Here is a 21,887-nt window from a genome sequence, read left to right as displayed (position 1 = left end):
GCAGTGAGGTGCTGAGTGGGTGTTTTACGGTAAATGCTGAGAGCACTGCATTTTTCAGCCATTGCAAGTTGAAAAAAGCAGCGCCTACCAGCTAGCCGTTTGATCATGGCGGGATCTATTTTAAGAGATTTGTTGTCCTCAAACTGGTTATGTGTATAGGACTAGCTTCTTCCACATCTCATCCAAAGCCTTCTGTTATGTTTTATGCTAGATTTTTGACAGTATTAAGGCCCGTGCACACCGAGACGTTTTTTGCTCGCGTTTTCCGTCGACGTTTAACGTGACTAAATAAAGGGCGTCAATGTGATTGTGCACACCATTATTTTTTAAAAACGCCTCATTCTCGTTTTTTTGTTTTGACGCACCCCATTAAAACCTTCTCCACCAATCAGGTTGGCACTTTTGTTCACATGCACAGAGCTGCTGAAGTTACAGTAAACAGCACTTGGAGGCGCTCAAGTGCAAAACTGTCAATGCGAGCGCACATTGAAGAAGATGTCCTGAGGCGATATGAACGTGGAGCTGCTTATTGCTCTGGTGAACAATAATCATTTCTTCATCGCTGGAGCTGCTACATGAACCATCCATAACAACAAGCGTGTCAACTTTCTGTCTTCTTCTTCTGTGTTACAAGTGGGTGTCAGAAGCTTAAAGTTGTGTAGCGCCATCTAACGTCAAGAAGTGATTTTGCATACTCATCTGCTCAACGCAATTAAAATCGCTTGGGTTTAAATCCGGAAAAACATCTTGAATAACACTGGCGATAAACGCAAACGAAAAGCGTCCCGGTGTGTTCGAGCCTTTAGGCTGTTAAATAACTGAAATCCATTCAGTATAGTGACATGGAACAGTAATGCGGGCAGTAACTGCCTGGAACTACTTTAGTCATACAGTTCGCTGAGAATAATTGCATGCTAATTTGCTACTGTTAACAGAAACTCAGAACGCTTGCCCTGCCTCTGAGATCTTCTGACTGGTCCACTGTTTTGGAACTGACATTGATGCGTGGTTCGACGTGAATTTCGTGTATTTTGTGAAAAAGACGCAAGTGTAATGGTCACGCGGATCTTTTAAGCACGTGTTTACATAGAAAAACAATGAAAAAGTAGCACAGTACAATAGAAGAATGCATTCTGAGTGAATGGCCCCTTAACATGTTCATTAGCCGATCAGAAAATTCTAACAAGTTCGTTTTATCTAAAAAAAGGTTTGGGAATCGATTGGCTTATTTTTGTAAAGTAAACTTACAGAAAAATCTGAAGTTAAGTTAGTTATTGCCTAAAAGTAAGAAACTTCCCAGCAGACACACAACGTCATAAGACGTTAATATTAGGTTAGATTTAGGTTGTGACGTCAGATAACCAAAATTCAATGTCTAGCCAGCGTCTAAGGATAATGTAATTTTGATGTTTAATAACGACGTCAAATGAAGCTGATATTTGGTGAATTTTAGGTTGTGTTGGAAATTGATAAAAATCCAACGTCAAGCCAACATCTTAAACCAACGTCATATTGACGTCAAGGGTCAAGGGGTGACACGATGGCTCAGTGGTTAGTACTGTTGCCTCACAGCAAGAAGATCGCTGGTTTGAGTCCAGGCTGGGTCAGTTGGCATTTCTGTGTGGAGTTAGCATGTTCTCCCTGCGTTTGCATGGGTTTTCTCCAGGTGCTCCGGTTTCCCGCACAGTCCAAAGACATGCGCTATAGGTGAATTGAATAAACTAAATTGGCTGTAGTGTATGTGTGTGAATGAATGGGTATAGATGTTTTCCATTTCTGGGTTGCCTTTGAAAGGGCATTCGCTGTGTAAAACATATGGTGGATAAGTTGTTGGTTCATTTCGCTGTGGTGACCCCTGATGAATAAAGAGACTAAGCTGAGGGAAAATGAGTGGATGAATATTGACGTCAAATAGTGACTTATTCGTCAGGTATGGCAACCAAAATCCAACATCTGATCGACGTCATAGTGGTAACGTCCACACAACGTCAAGATCTAACATCAATAGATGTTGATTTTAGGTTGGACGTTGGACATTGCTGTCGGTCTGACGTTGGGTTTGGACATCAACCCAATTTTCAATACCAAACAAAATGTAACATCCCTACAATGTTAGGGTACAACGTCAATCTGACCTGCTGAGCTAACACTTCTAAAGTAAAATAATTGGTAAACATCAAGTTAGTTTAATGTAAATTCTAGTTAACATACCGTACTCTTGAATATTTAGTAACCTTACTTTGGGTTTAATAGTATGATTACTTAACTCTAATCAACTAATATTGTTATACTATGTTCAGCTAACGTCTTAAATGCTATTAGTCTCAACATTGTTTTTATCTGCCGTTTTAAGTTATGTAAACTTAAGAAACTACGTGCAGTTGGTTTCCACATTTTCTTCGATTAAAGTGAACATCATTTTGTAGTTTAACTAATAAGTAGCGACATTATACATGAATAATTTTGTCAACTTTATTTTGAAACAAAAAGAGCAGATTTTCCTACAAAATATTTTAGTATCACAATACACTTGTACACAATAGTTTAGTAAAAAAAGTCTGTTCTCGTCAACATTAAGGTGCTGCAATATTTTTAAATGTAATACTGCAAACAGCAATATAGACAAAAAATAAATAAATAAAATAATAAAAAACAGGGCTTGAAAATACAAACTTTCTAAAAAGTTTGAAAAAAAATAAAATAAATAAAAATAAATTGTGACTACTTGAAATTAGTGTAATTAAACATGCCATTGCACCAGCAACTTTAAACATGTTATTCAACAGCTCCATATTAAAAATAATGTAAAAAAAGCTTCAAAATATAAAAAATCACTCAAAAATAAAACTAAAAAGACTTTTGAAAATGAGTAATATAGTTAAAATGAAGTCCCATGATTATGTTTTCTACCTTTCAAAGCTACTGAAATGAAAAGCGTTCGCCTAATCTCTCGCCAGTAGAAGAGTGACGGATGTTCAGCCCATCACAGTATATGTGCGGCAGATCATTAATAACGTCCTTAAATTCTGTAATGACTTTGAGAACTGCTTATTAAAAACCGAAGCCTGTAATCATTAACGTGTGGGCTAAATCCAGTTTCACCTTCAGTGTTCTCGTGCTCCCTGATAAACGTCTGCTTCAGTGAGTTGAAGTAGCAGCAGATGTTATCTACACACCAGCGTTTGATAGGACTCCAGGAACTTTTATCAGGGGGAAACTCCCTCTGGCAATCTCATTTCAACGCATTGTGACAATATTAATAGATGAATAGTTCTTCTGAACCAGATGAAGAGCTCTTCTCAACCTTCTCAACCTCTTTTTCATGTCTAAACAGAAAGGAAAGTTCACGTATAGTGCAAGTCATGTGCTGTGTTTTTTTTTTTTATCTTTGTTAGAAGTTGAAAATATAAATGTGCATATCATGTTACATGAAAGACATGAATGCTCAGACTCCTGTTGTACTCAGTATTATGCATGAGATTTCTAAAGAGACAATGAAAAAAAAGGCCCTTTAAGGCAAGTCACTTCAGTTGGTGGCCATCCTTGACGTGTTTTTCACTGTGTTTAATTTCATAAGGTTCCTTTTATATCAGGGACTAAGTAATTTAATTAAAATGTAATTAGTTAAATAGACCTAAGCATTCATTTAGTTGGTCAAGTGTAAAATAAAATGAAAGACCGTTTAAATAATTCCTTACATCTATATAGCGCTTTTCTGGACACTCAAAGTGCTTTACACATTTTTGGGGGGGAATCTCCTCATCCACCACCAGTGTGCAGCATCCACCTGGATAACGTGATGGCAGCCATATTGCGGCAGACCGCACACCAGCTGATTGGTGGAGAGGATACAGTGATAAAGCCAATCATATGGAAATGGTTAGTAGGCCAGTGGGCAAATTTGGCTTGGATGCCGGGGTTAAACCCCTCCTCGTTTTCGAAGGATTTTTTCGAGTCAGTCGATCATTCAGTCCACAGCAAGCTGGCCTGGTCGGCTGAAGTGGATTTACATGAGAAGAGGACATACGAGATGAATTTGTGATCATCAAAAAGCATACACAGCTGCCTCTGGTGGATTAGCAAAAACATATTTTGCCTGCCAAGAAATGTAAACCCGGGCCTGGGTTAGAATTTATTATTATTTTTTTTAATATTCAAGCATTTTTATACTAATATATATATATATATATATATATATATATATATATATATATATATATATATATATATATACACACACAGAAATTATTATTATTTTTTATTTTATTTATTTATTTTTTATGTTAATATAGGTGTCTCATGTAATCATATACAATAATATAGCCATCTATTATACAATCGTCCATCAGCTAGTAGTAATTCAAGTCTTTTGTGAAGAGTAAAATTAACAAATATAAATGAAATAAAATGATATAAAGATAGTCTTTAAAGATAGATTCTCCAAAAACTCCCATAGAGGATTCCAGATATGCCAGATGTTTCTGACGCAAGTCATGAGTCCGTTTTTCCAAGTGTAAGAAAATATATTGATTTATCCACATATTGACGGAATTGTCATTGAAGGAATGTTAGGAGAGCACCAGAACAAAAGAATACATTTTCTTGCAAGATATGTACAAAAGTGTAACACAGATTCTAGTCCATGACTAAGGTGTAGAGCAGTTTTACAATTCAGAAGATAAATAGCTGGAGATAGAGCAAAAGATTTACCTATAATGTTCTGAGGGTTGGAAATTTTAATGCAGTGCTTTTTTTGTCTGGTCTGAGACCCACTTTATATTGTATATCAATTAGGCAGTGAAAATAATTGATTTTTAAAGAAATCAGATCTTAAATGTAGCAATTTTATAATGGCATGACAGTTCATCAGAAGCGATTGAGTTGGCTTTTTGATATACCTACCCCCTATTTCTTTGAATGGGGAGACATCAAAATCTCCAAAATTGTTTACAAAGCTTACAATAAATGTCATATTTGGGATCAACAATTGAAATCATAATAAAAAATGAATTAATGTCTGAGCTAATGTGTATTCACACCAAATTTACCATATACACCAACCTTCTTTAAAGGTCCTATGAAATTAAAATAAGATGTTAGTAGATTAGTTGTTTAGATGTTAGTAACAGTATTATTTTTAGGATATTTGTAAGCTAGTGTGCACCAAGAGACAGTGACAAAATTAGAGATATGAAGCTAATACAAACATGTAAGGCTTGTAGTTTGTCACTTCCGCCTAAATAGATCAACGGTTTTTCACGTTACCTCATACTTAAGTTTCTCATCAAATCTTGACCAATCAAACGCTCTCTAGTATCTGGCATGCTCCGCCTCATTCAAGACGTTTCAAATATGATGCACTTGAGCTCAACCACTCTCACTGGCAGAGTGGTGGTAAAGCAAAATGCTTTAAAAAGGGGAGGAGCTACACTATGTTCTACCCTTTCTTCATCTTCTGATTGAGATTACTTCAGACATCGAATAAAAATGCACAATTCAAAGCACTTGATTGGATCTTTAAGTCTGTTTCTGGAGGACGCAATCAGATGTCATTCTATAAATCAAACTATATAACCACCATAAGAATCAATACACAATATCATTCTCTGAATAACACTGTGCCTGATTGCACTGGCCATCTGAAGGTATTTCCCCAATTATTCTTGATGGCAAGTCTTCTCCTAAATTGGCAATGACCTCTTTGTTTATAGGTTTGTGGGCGTTCAAGTGGTAGTTGTCCTGCGATTTGCATTCGAGTGGCGGAGCTGTGAATTTATTTAAAATAATGAGGTCATAGAGAACAAACTGTACCTCGTGTTTGTTTCATACAAATTAATGTAATGTAATGTGTATTCATATAGCACATTTATTGTGTGTAGTCAGACACCCAAAGCGCTTTACATTGGGGGGGCGTTGTGGGTGTCAGTGTGCAGTATCCACTTGGATGATGCGACGGCAGCCACAGGACAACGGTGCCAGTGCACTCACCAGGCACCAGCTATAGATGGAGTGGAGAGACAGTGATAGAGCCAGTTTGGTGGTTGGAGATGATTGAATGGCCATGATTGGTGAGGGCCGATAGACTAGGGTTACACCCCTACTCTTTACAAAATGTGTCATGGGATTTTTAATGACACTCCTTGTGCATTCTAGTATTCACTTTTATAGTCTAGAGTTTTCACAAAGTTGCATAGTTTACAAAAAGTTTGAATAGTTTTTCAAAAACCTTTGAAAGTAAGCATGCAGTTTTTAAGCCCCCAAAGTACAAATGGTATACCCTCGCTGGATACTATATTAGGTACACCTTACTAGTACCAGGTTGGATCCCCCTTTGCCTTCAAAACTGCCTTAATTCTTCGTGGCATAGATTCAACTCGGTACTAGAAATATTCCTCAGAGATTTTGGTCCATATTAACATGATGCATAGATTGCTGCAGATTTGTCAACTGCACATCCATGATGCCAATCTCCCATTCCAACACATCCCAAAGGTGCTCTATTGGATTGAGTTATGGTGACTGTGGAGGTCATTTGAGTACAGTGAACTCATTGTCATGTTCAAGAAACCAGTCTGAGATGATTCACGCTTTGACATGGCGCGTTATCCTGCTGGAAGTAGCCATCAGAAGATGAGTACACTGTGGTCATAAAGGGATAGACATGGTCAGCAACAGTACTCAATTGGTACTAATGGACCCAAAGTGTGCCAAGAAAATATCCCCCACACAATTACACCACCAGCAGCAGCCTGAACCATTGATATAAGGCTGGATGGATCCATGCTTTTATGTTGTTGATTCCAAATTCTGACCCTACCATTCGAATGTTGCAGCAGAAATCGAGACTCATCAGACCAGGCAACGTTTTTCCAATCTTCTATTGTCCAATTTTGGTGAGCCTGTGCCAACTGTAGCCTCAGTTTACTGTTCTATCATCACAATCCAGTCTGGCCTTTCTCCTCTGACCTCTGTCATCAACAAGGCATTTAAGCCCACAGAACTGCCGTTCACTGAATATTTTCTTTTATTCTGACCATTCTTTGTAAACCCTACAGATGGTTGTGCGTGAAAATCCCAGTAGATCAGCAGTTTCTGAAATACTCAGACCAGCTCATCTGGAACCAACAACCATGCCACCTTCAAAGTCACTTAAAACACCTTTCTTCCCAATTCTGATGCTCGGTTTGAAGTGCAGCAGATCGTCTCGACCATGTCTAAATGCCTAAATACATTGAGTTGCTGCCATGTGATTAGCTGATTAGAAATTTGCGTTAACGAGAAGTTGGACAGGTGTACCTAATAAAGTGGCCTGTGAGTGTGCAGTGAATAAATTCCTCAAACGCTTACAAAATGTTTCACACACTAATGGAAATGATGTCAGCATTCACCCTAAAGTCATTCCAAACCTGTATGTCTTTCATTCACAGGAGGTAAAAGGTATTTTGGTTAAAAATACTGCTGGACCACATTGACTTTCATTGTATGGGGAAAATGCTGTTAATAATGTTTTTTATGCTACCAAAAAAGATTGTTAGTCATAAAAGATTGGATTTAAATGACATGAGTGTGAGCAAATGATGATAGAATTTTGAAATGTCCCTTTCATGTTATAAATATATATAAAAAAAGAATTAATTTATAAAGTCAAATAAAAGTTAAACAGTGAAACAATGTTGGGGCTAAAAAGCACATAAGAGATTACCGATAAAAAAGGTCAAATTTCAAAGAAAGAAAGCCACAGGGGCTTGAAATGATATGTGGGACATAAAATAAGGACATCATTTCAATGTATGGGTGACTTTTAGATTTATGGACATATTTTGAAGAATGTCTGTGAAAAAACAACACTGACAAAAAAAGTGACTCTTTAAAATTACATTTTTGACAGAATAATGTAATACAGGTTTGGATTGACACAAGGCTGAGAATTGTGTGTTTTTGGGTGCAGTGTCCCTTTAATATTACACATTTCAAAGAGCAACAATGCATGAAATGGAGCTTGCATAGCCCGGAGCGTTTCTGTTCACATGAAGATGATGACCAATATTTTTGGGTGAACTGTCCCATTAATTGAGCATGCTTTCGCCTTAAGGCCACTTCATTTCTGTTTAAACGTCAAACACATATTTTGTGCTATAAATTTACGTATCGTATGGAGTAGCTACTCTACTACCCTTTTAAAGACAGTCAGTGGAGTTTTATTTACATCACATCTGACTCACAACAGCCACAGTCTATAATAACATTGCTGAATCGGACTAGCTGCTTTAAAATACAGTGTGTAATTTAAATGAGTCTGATATGGATGTGTTCATCCGCTCATTCTGTCTCTGACCATGATTTTGTGCAGTCTGACTGGCATTAATGCGAAACCAGATTTTATTCACCTCAATGGAAAGCATATTTACATTGTCTGAAGCACATGTCATCTATAAAGTGCACTATGTTCCATTCACCATATATAGAACAAAAATCTGGCAAATTTACCGTAAAATTATATTTTATATTAAAATGTGTATATTTTTACACACATTTTTCACCATATTTTTAAACCTAACAGTTTTAATTACTGATTTTTTATTTTTGCAAGTATGACAGCACATATTTTACTAAATATTTTTGAATATCCTAGTTTTCAGCTTGAAGAGACATTTAAAGGATTAACTAGGTTAATTAGGCAAGTTAGGGTACAAATCATTGTACTGTTTAATGGTGGTTTGATCTGTAGATGAACAGAAAAAAACATTGCTTAAGGGGGCTAATAATGTTTCCTAAAATGTGTTTTTTTTTTTTTTTTATTCTAGCTGAAATAAAATAAATAAGACTTTCTCCAGAAGAAAAAATATTATAGGAAATACTGTGGAAAAACTCGCTCTGTAATGGTGTGTTCACACCAGATGCGGCACGTGCAAATAAATCACGCTAGATGTGTGAGCATTTTAAGTTTACTCGCTTCATTCACGCATCAAATTCACTTCACAACAGACACAAATTTGCATCATGTTCGGGGTTTTTTTCTGTCTGCCTGGTGACTCTAGCTTTGTTGCTAAATGGCTAACATGGATTTTTTTAAAGAGAATAGCTGTGTTTATGTGCTTTAGGAAGGCTGAAAAACAGTGTATATTAATTCGGTGCTATGTCTGAGTCCACTAGATCCTTTCAGAAGTGCACCAGCTCTGTGAGTTTATCAACTCCTCCAGAAACTATAGCTGGATGATGGCTGCTTTTAGCAGTGCTTCTGACTGAGCCGAGCCCAGTTTGATGAGCTGTTGTTGGAAAGAGGATTTCCCCTCGGGACACCAACAACAGGCACTATGACATAATCAAGCCCCTACAAGAAAAAGTTTCGGATTGGTTAAGGCATTGCAACGCTTCAGATTCTCCAACTAAAGCGATTCACACGTTAAGCGCGTCATACGCGCAAAAATCTCAACTCGTTCATCATTTGCGCCACCTCATTTACACGGATTGCACCAGAGGGATGTCTATATGCGTCTTTGCATTGACTTAAAGGGGAAGTGAAGCACTCGGTCAAGTCTACATTATTTTGTACTTTGGTTTCTCTTTAAAAAAATATATATATAACAAACTCGATTAATGTAACCATTTAGAAGAAAACAGCAAGTTTTATTATAGCTTTTAGACCTAGGGCGCCACAATCTTGGAATATCGCTGTGTCTGACGTCATACGGATACGGGAAAGCCTAATGCGTGAAGTTGTGGGTGTGGAGCTTGTGCAAATACAAGCAGCAGATGTGATTAATATAAAATATATATATATATATATATATATATATATATATATATATATATATATATATATATATATATATATATACAGTTGAATTCTGAATTATTATTAGACCTCCTGAATTATTAGCCCCCCTTTATTTTTTTCCCCTAATTTCTGTTTAACAAGAGAAGATTTTCAACACATTTCTAATCATAATAGTTTTTTCAAGACAGTTCGTTACAGCTTAAAGTGACATTTAAAGGCTTAACTAGGTTAATTAGGTTAACTAAGCAGGTTAGGGTAATTATAGGCAAGTTATTGTGTAGCGATGGTTTGTTCTGTAGACTATTAAAAAATATAGCTCAAAGGGGCTAATAATTTTGACCTTGAAATGGTTTTTAAAAAAATTTAAAACTGCTTTTATCCTAGCCAAAATAAAACAAATAAGACTTTCTTCAGAATAAAAAAATATTATCAGACATACTGTGAAAATTTCCTCGCTCTGTTAAACATCAGTCAAAGGGGGGACTTCAACTGTATATACAACGGGGCAGCACGGTGGCTCAGTGGGTAGCGCTCTCGCCTTACGGTGAATGTTCTCCCCGTGTTGGTGTGGGTTTCCTCCAGGTGCTCCAGTTTCCCCCACTGTCCAAAGACATGCGCTATAGGTGAATTGAATAAGTTACATTTTTTGTAGTGTATGTGTGTGTGAATGGAAGTGTATGGGTGTTTCCCAGTGACGGGTTGCAGCTGCAAGGGCATCCGCTGTGTAAAACAGATGCTGGATAAGTTGGTGGTTCAGTTGGTGGTTCATTTCGCTGTGGCGACCCCAGATTAATGCAGAAAAGAAAATGAATGAATGAATACATACAAAATCATATAAAAGTTAAAATGTCAAACAAAGTTGGAGCTAAAAGCAACATTAGACATTACCATTTAAAAATATGACTAAATAAAAAATATAGTTTTTTGACATTGACTTGGTGTGACCCAGGCTTAAAACTAACATATTCATACTAACACCCAGAAAACGTTCATTTTGATCAGCTCTTTGGGGGTAATTCTGCATTTGATTGGTGCTAATCAGCTCCTGCACCTTGTTAATTGAGAATGGCACCATCCTCACAGATCTATTTAGACATTCCTGTCTTCTTCAAGTGACAAAGACTTAAAAGCAGCCACACTCCATGAAAAAAACAGTCTGATGTGTGTGTTTAGTTCCTCTCTTGCGATGTATGAAGAGGAAACATCCTCCTCTTTATGGCTGAATGAATCCCTTCCTTCAGGCAAGGCCACTAAGGCACCATCAATCATGGCAGACGCTTGATTTGTTGTGTAAATCTATGATATACAGTGATTTGCATTTCAATTATTAATCCCTTTTGAATGCATTTCATGGAGGTATAAGAGGACATGTCTTTTAGTATAGTTATTTTAGACTGCATTGCTTTATACAGGTTACACTGTAAAACCCCCTCCAACATAAATTAATAAATAACATCTTTCTTCATTCATTTTCTTTTCGGCTTAGTCCCTTTATTAATCTGGGGTCACCACAGCGGAATGAACCACCAACTTATCCAGCATATGTTTTATGCAGCGGATGCCCTTCCAGCTGCAACCCATAACTGAGAAACACCCATTCACACTCATTCTCTCACATACACTACGGACAATTAAGCTTACCCAATTCACCTACAGCACATGTCTTTGGACTTGTGGGGGAAACCGGAGCACCCGGAGGAAACCCACACGAACACAGGGAGAACATGCAAACTCCACACAGAAATCCCATCTGACCCAGCCGAGGCTCAAACCAGTGACCTTCTTGCTGTGAGGTGATTGTGCTACCCACTGCGTCACCGTGACACCCTTAAATAACATCTTAAAAATACCAAATATCCACCTTCATATGACAGATTTATTTTGTGTTTAACATTGGAAAACATTAGGTTTTCATAAAGAGGGTCTTTAAAATCTTTTTACAAAACCTCTTTTGAGTTATATTGACACTATTGACCTTGAAGTAGATGAGGAATAAAGCCTTTTTATTATTTTTCATTATTTATTTGTTTTATTTTTTACATTTACTGTGTTGTTTAATAACTACTCTCACCGGCCACTTTATAAGTACACCTGTCCAACTGCTCGTTAACGCAAATTTCTAATCAGCCAATCACATGGCAGCAACTCAATGCATTTAGTTGTGTAGACATGGTCAAGATGATCTGCTGCAGTTCAAACCAAGCATCAGAATGGGGAAGAAAGGGGATTTAAGTGACTTTGAATGGCATGGTTGGTGCCAGACAGGCTGGTCTAAGTATTTCAGAAAATGCTGATCTACTGGGATTTTCCCTCTCAACTATCTCAAGTGTTTACAGAGAATGGTCTGAAAAAGAGGAAATATCCAGTGAGCGGCAGTTCTGTGGGTGAAAATGCCTCGTTGATGCCAAAGGTCAGAGGAGAATGGCCAGACTGGTTCCAGCTGATAGAAAGGCAACAGTAACTCAAATAACCACTCGTTACAACCGAGGTATGCAGAAGAGCATCTCTGAACACACAACACGTCCAACCATGAGGCAGATGGGCAACAGCAGCAGAAGACAAAACCGGGTGCTACTCCTGTCAGCTAAGAACAGGAAACTGAGGCTACAATTTGCACAGCCTCAACAAAATTGGACAATAGAAGATTGGAAATACATTGCCTGGTCTGATGAGTCTCGATTTTTGCTGCGATATTCGGATGGTCGGGTCAGAATTTGGCATCAACAACATGAAAGCATGGATCCATCCTGCCTTGTATCAATGGTTCAGGCTGCCGGTTGTGGTGTAATGGTGTGGGGGATATTTTCTTGGCCTGAGGATACCTGAGGATTGTTGCTGACCATGTCCATCGCTTTATGACCACAGTGTACCTATCTACTGATGGCTACTTCCAGCAGGATAACACTTTGGAATAAAGCACGAATCATCTCAGACTGGTTTCTTGAACATGACAATGAGTACACTGTACTCAAATGGCCGCCACAATCACTATATCTCAATCCAATAGAGCACCTTTGGGATGTGGTGGAACGGGAGATTCACATCATGGATGTGCAGCCGACAAATCTGCAGCAACTGCGTGATGCTATCATGTCAATATGGACCAAAATCTCTGAGAAATATTTCCAGTAGCTTGTTGAATCTATGCCACGAAGGATTAAGGCAGTTTTGAAGGCAAAAGTGGGTCCAACCCGGTACTAGTACGGTGTACCTAATAAAGTGGCAGGTGAGTGTATATTGTTTTTATGGTCACTAGTTCTTGTTTGTGAAAAAGCAGAACAGTGTATTACTTATTTTTGTAGGTATATAATATTGTATTTGCACAAAACGTTAATAAATATATTTGGCAAAAAAATTCAAAGGTATTTAAATGTTAATTTAAGGGATTTCGCGTTTTTCATTGTAAAATAGCTTTTATGGCAATTAGCACATTTTCTTATAAAAAATTCTCAGAAATTAAATTTTACTTTAATTTACAATGTGCCATTTAAATACTTGTATAATATTATAATTTGTTAGGGGAGACTAGATAAATGTGATAAATATCATTTCTTCATTTTCTTTTCGGCTTAGTCTCTTTATTATTCCGGGGGTCGCCACAGCGGAATGAACCGCCAACTTATCCAGCATATGTTTTACACAGCAGATGCCCTTTACTGGGAAACATCCACACACTCATACACTACGAACAATTTAGCCTACCCACCTATAGCGCATGTCTTTAGACTGTGGGGGAAACCGGAGTACCTGGCGGAAACCTACGCAAACGCAGGGAGAACATGCAAACTCCACACAGAAACGCCAACTGACCCAGCCAAGACTCGAACCAGCGACCTTCTTGCTGTGAGGCAACAGCACTACCTACTGTGCCACTGCATCACCGTGATAATTAGTATAAATAATAATTATAATTATTGAATAAAAATATATATTTTTTTTACCTTTGTAAGAAGTTGTTTTTCTGCCAGTACGGTATTCCAAATCAGAGAAACATTTGATAAAAACATTAAGGTAAAAAGAAATGTCAGCTGTGGTTGCCATGAATTTAATTGAAATGCAGTAGGAGGGTGACACGGAGGCTCAGTGGTTAGCAATGTCGCCTCAAAGCAAGAAGGTCACTGGTTCTCCCCGTGTTTACGTGGGTTTCCTCTTGGTGCTCACAGCCCACAGCCCAAAGACAAGCGATATAGGTGAATTGAATAAGCTAGATTGGCCGTAGTGTATGTGTGTGAATGCAAGAGTGTATAGGTATTTCACTGTTATGGGTTGCAGCTGGAAGGGCATCCACTACGTAAAACATATGCTGGATAAGTTGGCAGTTCATTCCGCTGTGGCGCCCCCTGATGAATAAAGGGATTGAGCGAAAGGAAAATGAATGAATAAGTAAATACTTTAAACAACTTTACACAACTTTTAAATTTAAACTTTACATTAAATTACTGTATTTTGTACATTTTCTTTTTATCATAGTCCAATGTTTTGAAGAAGCCTACTCACATCTACACAACTTGTGCATCACTGGGAAACACCCATACACTCTTATTCAAAGGCATTCACTACGGACAATTTAGCTTATCCAATTCACCTACTGTATAGCGCATGTCTTTGGCCTATGAGGGAAACTGGAGCACCCGGAGGAATCCCACGTCAACACGGGGAGAACATGCAAACTCCACACAGAAATGCCAACTGACCCAGTCGAGGCTCGAACCAGCAATCTTCTTGCTGTGAGGCGAGAGCACTATCCACTGCGCCACCGCACTGCCCACAACTGATTTCTTTTATCTTTGCCATGATGACAGTACATAATATTTTACTAAATATTTTTCAAGATACTAGTATTCAGCTTAAAGTGACATTTAAAGGCTTAACTAATTATAGTAATCAGGCAAGTCATTGTATAATGACGGTTTGTCATGTAGACAACTGAAAAATATAGCTTAAGGGGACTAATAATTTTGATCCTAAAATGGTTTTAAAAAATGTATAACTGCTTTCATTCTAGCCAAAATAAAACAAATAAGGACTTTCTCCAGAAGAAAAAAATATTATAGGAAATACTGTGAAAAAAAGCCTTGCTCTGTTAAACATTATTTGGGAAATATTTGAAAAGGAAGAAAAATTCACTGGAGGGAAAGATTTTGAATTCACCTGTATGTAATATATGTATAGTAACATGTTTTTCACCAGTTGAGTGTGTTCAGTTCTTGCAGTCGCCAATCATTAGACCTATACACACAATTTTAATGAAGCATTTCTATTCACCTCAAACCTTTCTTCTCTTGTATACCAACTCTTTCATTCTTCGCTCGTCTATTAAGATGTTTAATCAAGTCTTTGCAAGCGCAAATGACATGGAAGTGTTTGCCCATGATGATGTGCGTGTTGATTTGGCACTCGTCCCATTCATGTTTGCTCTTTGAAAATGTTTTCATTGGCATTGCAGTCAGTAAATCAACATCCCCGATGGAGCGACATTACAAACACTCATAGCCATCGCTTCCTCTAATTATGAGACTGATTTTGCATTTGCACCTATTATGAGACTGATTTTGCATTTGCACCTATATAATTTTATTGTTTTACATTGTTTTTCTTTTTTATTTTTTTTTAGTTTGGCTTGAATTAAAATGTTTAAACTGCTAAGGTCAATATTATTAGCCCCCTTTAGAAAGTATTATTTTTTGATTGACTTTAGAATGAACCGTTGATGTCCAATGGCTTGCCTAGTTAACCTAACTTAACCTAATTAACCTAGTTAAGCCTTTAGATTGAACTTCAAGCTAAATACTAGTATCTTGCAAAATAACTAGTAAATAATTTTGCTTTTAACTGCACTTTCCCCCCAATATTACAGTAATGAAAATGAGGAATATACAGTATGATAAACATTATAAATATTACTGTAACTGCTAACAGAATGAATACATTTTTATTTTATTTTGCTTTTATTTGTTGTTTTGTTTTGTTTAACTTAGGTTAATTTAATTTTAGTATTTCATTTCATTTTAATATTTAATTTAACATATATATATATATATATATATATATATATATATATATATATATATATATATATATATATATATATATATATATATATATATATATATATATATCATTAATCATTTAATTAGGTTAGTTTAGTTTAGTTTAATTCAATTTAATTTCGTTTTGTGTTTTATTTTTGTTTAGTTTGTTTAATTTAATTTAGTTTAATTTAATTATATTTATTTAATTGTATTTAGTTTTATTATTTCATTTAATTTTGTTTTATTTTATAATTTAATTTAATTGAATTTTTTTAAATAAAATTTTATTTTATTACTTCAATAAAAAAATGTTTTTTATCACTTCAATTAAATTGGCTGGAAGGACTGCATAAAACATATGCTGGATAAGTTGGCGGTTCATTCCGCTGTAGCGACCCTGGATTAGGGACTAAGGGACTAAGCCGAAAAGACAATGAATGAATAATTTAATTTAATTTAGTTTAATTAATTTAATTTAATTTTATTATTTAATTTAATATAGTTTTATTTTAATTTATTTTATTTTATTTTATTACCTAAGTTAATTTAATTTTGTTTAATTTAAATTTATTTTGATATTTAATTTAAATTTGTTTTGTTTTGTTTGTTTAATTTAATTTACTTTTGTTTAATTTAATTTAATTGTATTTATTTTATTTTATTATTTAATTTATAATTTTATTTAGTTTAGTTTAGTTTACTTTTATTTAATTACTTCAATTTAATTTTGTTTAATTAAAATTGTTTCTGATATTTAATTAGTTTTTTTGTTTTGTTTTGTTAATTTTGTTAATTTAGTTTAATTTAATTATTTTGTTTAATTTATTTTATTTAATTTTTTATTTTATTATTCTTGCAGCTGCCAGTCATTGTAATGACACATTTTCTATTCCCCTCAAACCTTTATGTTCTGCGTATCAGTTCCTTCATTCTTCAGTCTTACGTTTAGTCATCTATTAAGCTCTTTAATGAAGAGTCTTTGTCTTTGCGAGCGCTAAAAACAAGAGTAAATGGCGTGTGATGATGTTGTGCATGTTGATTTGGCACTCGTCCCGTTCATGTTTGCTCGCCCTTCCTCTTTGAAAATGTTTTCATTGGCATTGCAGTCAGTAAATCAACATCCCCGATGGAGCGATATTACAAACACTCGTACCCATCGCATCGTGTGATTATGAGGCTGATTTCGCACAAGTGTGTTTACGTACGTTGGCAGTAATTACCGATGCCACAGGTTTACATGGGAATCTGTTGGAAAGGTTTACTGTTGCCCACTTCTACACCTCCGCAACCATGTGCGTTATTATTTATTATCAGGAGTTATTAGGCGGAAGGGATAGTATTTGAATTTATTTTTCCTTCATTTTTTTTTCAGGCCATGAGGGACGTGCAGGCTCTGCCATAATTATGAATTGTTTATCTGTAAGGCACAAGTCTGGCTCTCGGTAACACGATTTTACATTAGTTATGACTCAGGAGCTCACTGGTATTGTAATAAGATCTGATTATTGTGGGATTTGGTACGGTTTTTGAAATACCACATCCATGTAAGGAAGCAAGGTACGAGGATGCAGTCATGAAATGTCAAGGTTTGTTTGTGAGGGTTTGTGTGGGTTTGGGTCTTTCGGAGAGATGGAGTCATTGGAAATTTACTCTGGGCTGTTTGATGGGCTGTCCAGATTTGAGGCAACAGGCAGTTTGATTGGAGGCCCTATGAGATCATGCTGCACTTTTTTTTTCTTCTGTCTTTTGGTGTGATTCTGATTTAATATAATTGAATAAAGCAAAATTTTTTCAGTGTTAATTGGTCTGGAAGATTGATTTTTGTACATTTTGTGTATTATTTCTATTTTTAAAGCATATAAAACACTGCACTTTTTATTTTAAAAATGTTTGATCAAAAAGCTACAAAAATAGATTAAAATAAAGTCTAAATTTTATCCTCCTATAAATTTTATCCCACTAAATTCTGTTTAACGGAAAGATTTTTTCAACACATTTCTAAGCATAATAGTTTTAATAACTAATTTATAATTTAGAAAATACAATTTTATAAATTTTAAATTTAAATTTTATAAAAAAAAATTAATTAAAAATTATTTAATTTATAAAATAATTTATAATTTACTAATTTCCTGCATTTCGTTGCCTTGTACTTGTACATGTGTGATGACAATAAATTGAATCTAATCTAATCTATAATAACTCAAATAATTTTTATTTTATCTTTGCCATGAGGACAGCACATAATATTTTACTAGATATTTTTCAAGATACTAGTATTCAGCTTAAAATGACATTTAAAGGCTTAACTAGGTTAATTAGGCAGGTTAGGGTAATTAGGCAAATAATTGTACAATGTTGGTTTATTCTGTAGATAATCAAAAACAAATATTTCTGAAGGGGGCTAATAATATTGACCTGGCTTTAAAAAAAATGTAAAACTGCTTTTTGTCTAGCAGAAATAAAACAAATAAGACTTTCTTTAGAAGAAAAAATATTATTAGAAATACTGTGTATTACTATTTTTTAACATGTAAAAACACTTAATTTAAAACAATAATAATACATATTTAAAAAAACTACAAAAAATCCATAAAGTGCACATTCTCGTAATAATATAGATTTTCCCAAGTGCTGTTTACAGAGAGATTTTTTTAATAGTATATAATATGAAATAATAGTTTTAATAACTTATTTGTAATAGCAAATTTTTGTCTTTGGCATTGTTTACAGTAAAAATGTACTAGTTATTTTGCAAGATACTAGTATTCAGCTTAAAGTGTGATTTAAAGGCTTAACTAGGTTAAGTAGGCAAATAATGATACAAAAATAGTGGTTTGTTCTGTAGCCAGAACAATATTTAAAATATTTGTAAATAATTTTTAATTTTATTATAGTCAAACTAAAATAAATAAGGCGTTCCAAAGAAAATAAAAATAATCTTAAATACTGTGATAGTTTAATATAAACCTAATCACCTTAATAATTAAATATTTAAATATCACAGGATGGCTAATCATTTTGTTTTCAACTGTATTGTGTGACCTGTTAAATATGTAGTGTATTTCAGTATGGGTCTTTCACTGCAAACATAATTGCGTACAAATTATGCAAAATGACCTAAAGTTACTTTTAGTTCAAACTTTTATTTTATTTTTTTTTTCAGGCTAAGGAAATTTGAAGTAAAATATTCAAAAACATCATGCATGCAGACAGTTTACTGTTTTATGTATATATATATATATATATATATATATATATATATATATATATATATATATATATATATATATATATATATATATATATATATATATAAATAACAAATTATAATTATAAATATATTAAATGTTTTATATATATATATATATATATATATATATATATATATATATATAACGATATATATACAGTATATACACACAGTTGAAGTTAGAATTAGAAATCTATATTATAAAAATTATAAATATTTTCTTCTTTTTTAAAATATTTCCCAAATTATGTTTACCCGAGCAAGTAGATTTTCACAGTATGTCTGATAATATATTTTTCCTCTGGAGAAAGTATTTGTTTTATTTAGCTAGTTTTTAATTAAAAAAAAATATTTTAAGGTCAAAATCATTCTATGCTAATATCTGTGATATTTGATCGTTGGTTTGACATGTTGACTGACAGCCGCTTAGTGCCCGTTGTGATCAGATTTTTCCACCAATGAAGTTCTGGCAGTGTCAGAAGATTTCAGACACTTTCCTGCAGTGTGACAACAGCTGCGATGAGCGTCAATTCAAAAACCAATAGAAGCGCAGAATCTGATGACGCAATTCATGCGACAATTCAAATCACCACAGGAAAATGTTAAAAAATTAAACAGAAAAAAAGTTTTTTTCTGCCTGGTTTTATTATTGAGACATGTTGTGAGGAATCATTTCATAACGCGGGATAGTGAAAGTGTCATGGGTGGATGACATCAAACTCCGGGGGTATTTTCTTACGTGTTTGGCACGTCTTCATTGTTGTTCAGTCTGACTTTATGACAGCTGAGATCTTACAGTGTGACATAAGAGCCATGATCGTGCGGTCTGACATGCCACAATCGTTCAGAATTATAAAAAAATCGCACAGTGTGAGCCGACCTTTAGGTGTTTACACGAGTTGCTTATTGAATGTTCCTTTAATGATCCCGTTTTACATGTTAAAGCACATAATTCGATTAACGTCATTGCGTCTATCCACGTTTCCTCCATAGTTTCATGTAATTCCGGGTGTTTCATTTTTAATTTGTCGACTTTAACTGCAGTTTGGCATTGTCACTTCCATTCAGGAACATTTCATGCATGCCCCCATGTCAAACGAGATATTGGATGCGAGTTTGAACTGCTGGAGGAGTGTAGTTTTAATGGAATTTGATACCGCACGCCAAATTGGAAAAAAGCCTCTGCATTTAGCGATGCAGGTATCTGTGGTGCTTACTGACTCTGTAGGTGCAGAGAATTGTGTCAAACAGTCGTATGTGTGTGTGTGTGTATACCATCCTGTCGCAAAATGTGCTGAAAATACTACACGGTAATAGTTTAATGGCGGTGTTTACATTTCTGTACTGCAGTTCAATGATGCAACTAAAATCGACATACTCCACACGTCTAAATCCATTTCTGTTTAGTTCCATTACGACCTTAATCAGATTAAGGTAATCAAAATTGCTGGTTACATGGTAGACTCAATGTTTAACATAGCCAAGACCGACTATTCATAACTTCATCCATGAACCTTAATCTTTGTCTTGTCAGATTAATTTTCATTGGCTATGAAGGTGAATTAAACAGTTCCGATGATTCAACGGTCCCTTATGGCATCATCAAGCTACGTCTTCATTCATCATTCTTATTGCTATAAATAAGCAACCTCTAGCAGCAAAAGTCAGATTTATTACCTTTACGTAAATAAAGAGAAGAATAAAAAATGATTGTGCATTTTCCCCTTGAGCTCCCATTAATTTCGGATGTGGTTTGGAGGTTTATATATACTCCATCATCACGGGTGAGTGAATTGGTTTTATGTGGATCATGGACTCAGTCATGTTGAAACAGCTCTGTGTCTGTCAGAGATAGACCTCTTCCAAATCCATGTCTGACGCTCCAGAAGAAAACTTTATCATTGTAGAGGCTTTACAGGTTTTTATCTGTCCGCTGGGAAACAAGTTGTTTACAAGTTTCAAGACTACAACATCATGTACTTCTTTTACACTCTCAGAAATAAAGGTACGCGTACTGTCACTGGGGTGGTTCCTTTTCAAAAGGTACACATTTGTTCTTGAAGGGTCCATATTGGTCAAAAGTATAAATTAGTACATAAAAAATTTAAAAGGAACACTTTTGTACTTTTTAGGTACTAATATGTACCCTTGAGGACCTTTAATATGGACCTTTTAGGTACAAATTTTTACCTTTTGAAAAGGTACCACCCCAGTGACAGCTCGCGTACCTTTATTTCTGAGATGAGGGCTTGACAATAACTTTTTTTTGGAGAAAGTCTTATTTTTTATTTCGGCTAGAATAAAAGCAGTTTTAAATTTTTAAAAAAACATTTTAAAGTCAAAATTATTATCCCCTTTAAGCTATTTTTTCCCGATAATCTACAGAACAAATAATCTTTATACAATAACCTGCCTTGTTATACAATAACCTACTCACTTAAAACAGTTGAGTTAATAATAACCCAACAGGTAACCCATAGATGGGTCAATTTGGCACCGACCTTCTGTTGGGTTATTTTAACCCAATCCATTGGGTTGATAAGGTTAACCCAACAATTTGGGTTATAAAAATAACTAATTTGTTGGGTTATTTTGCCAAAAAGTGGCTTAACCACTATATAGAAATAAATTATTATTATTGTAGTAATCTTTATATGTAAATAAAAAATACACCGCTTTTATTACATTGGCAAAGCTTTATTTAAATCCATGAATTTTGTGGCACTCCTTTCACAATAACAAATGCCTGAGAGCAGTTTAGTTCATCCCCAAGCAGCAGGACAAGAGGGTTCTGTCTCTGTTGCTCCTCCTCCTCTAAGTACTG

General features: G+C 35.0%; 1 protein-coding gene across 3 annotated transcripts in view; it reads left to right on the top strand.

Moving 5' to 3' along the window:
- ksr2 (kinase suppressor of ras 2) overlaps positions 1 to 21,887 on the top strand; it is a 248,940-nt gene that overhangs the window by 204,652 nt on the left and 22,401 nt on the right. The window lies entirely within an intron of this gene.

This window comes from Danio aesculapii, chromosome 5, assembly GCF_903798145.1.
Source record: "Danio aesculapii chromosome 5, fDanAes4.1, whole genome shotgun sequence".
Classification (NCBI taxonomy): domain Eukaryota; kingdom Metazoa; phylum Chordata; class Actinopteri; order Cypriniformes; family Danionidae; genus Danio; species Danio aesculapii.
The sequence above is the reverse complement of the archived record's forward strand: the minus strand, read 5'-3'. Positions and strand labels throughout refer to the sequence as shown.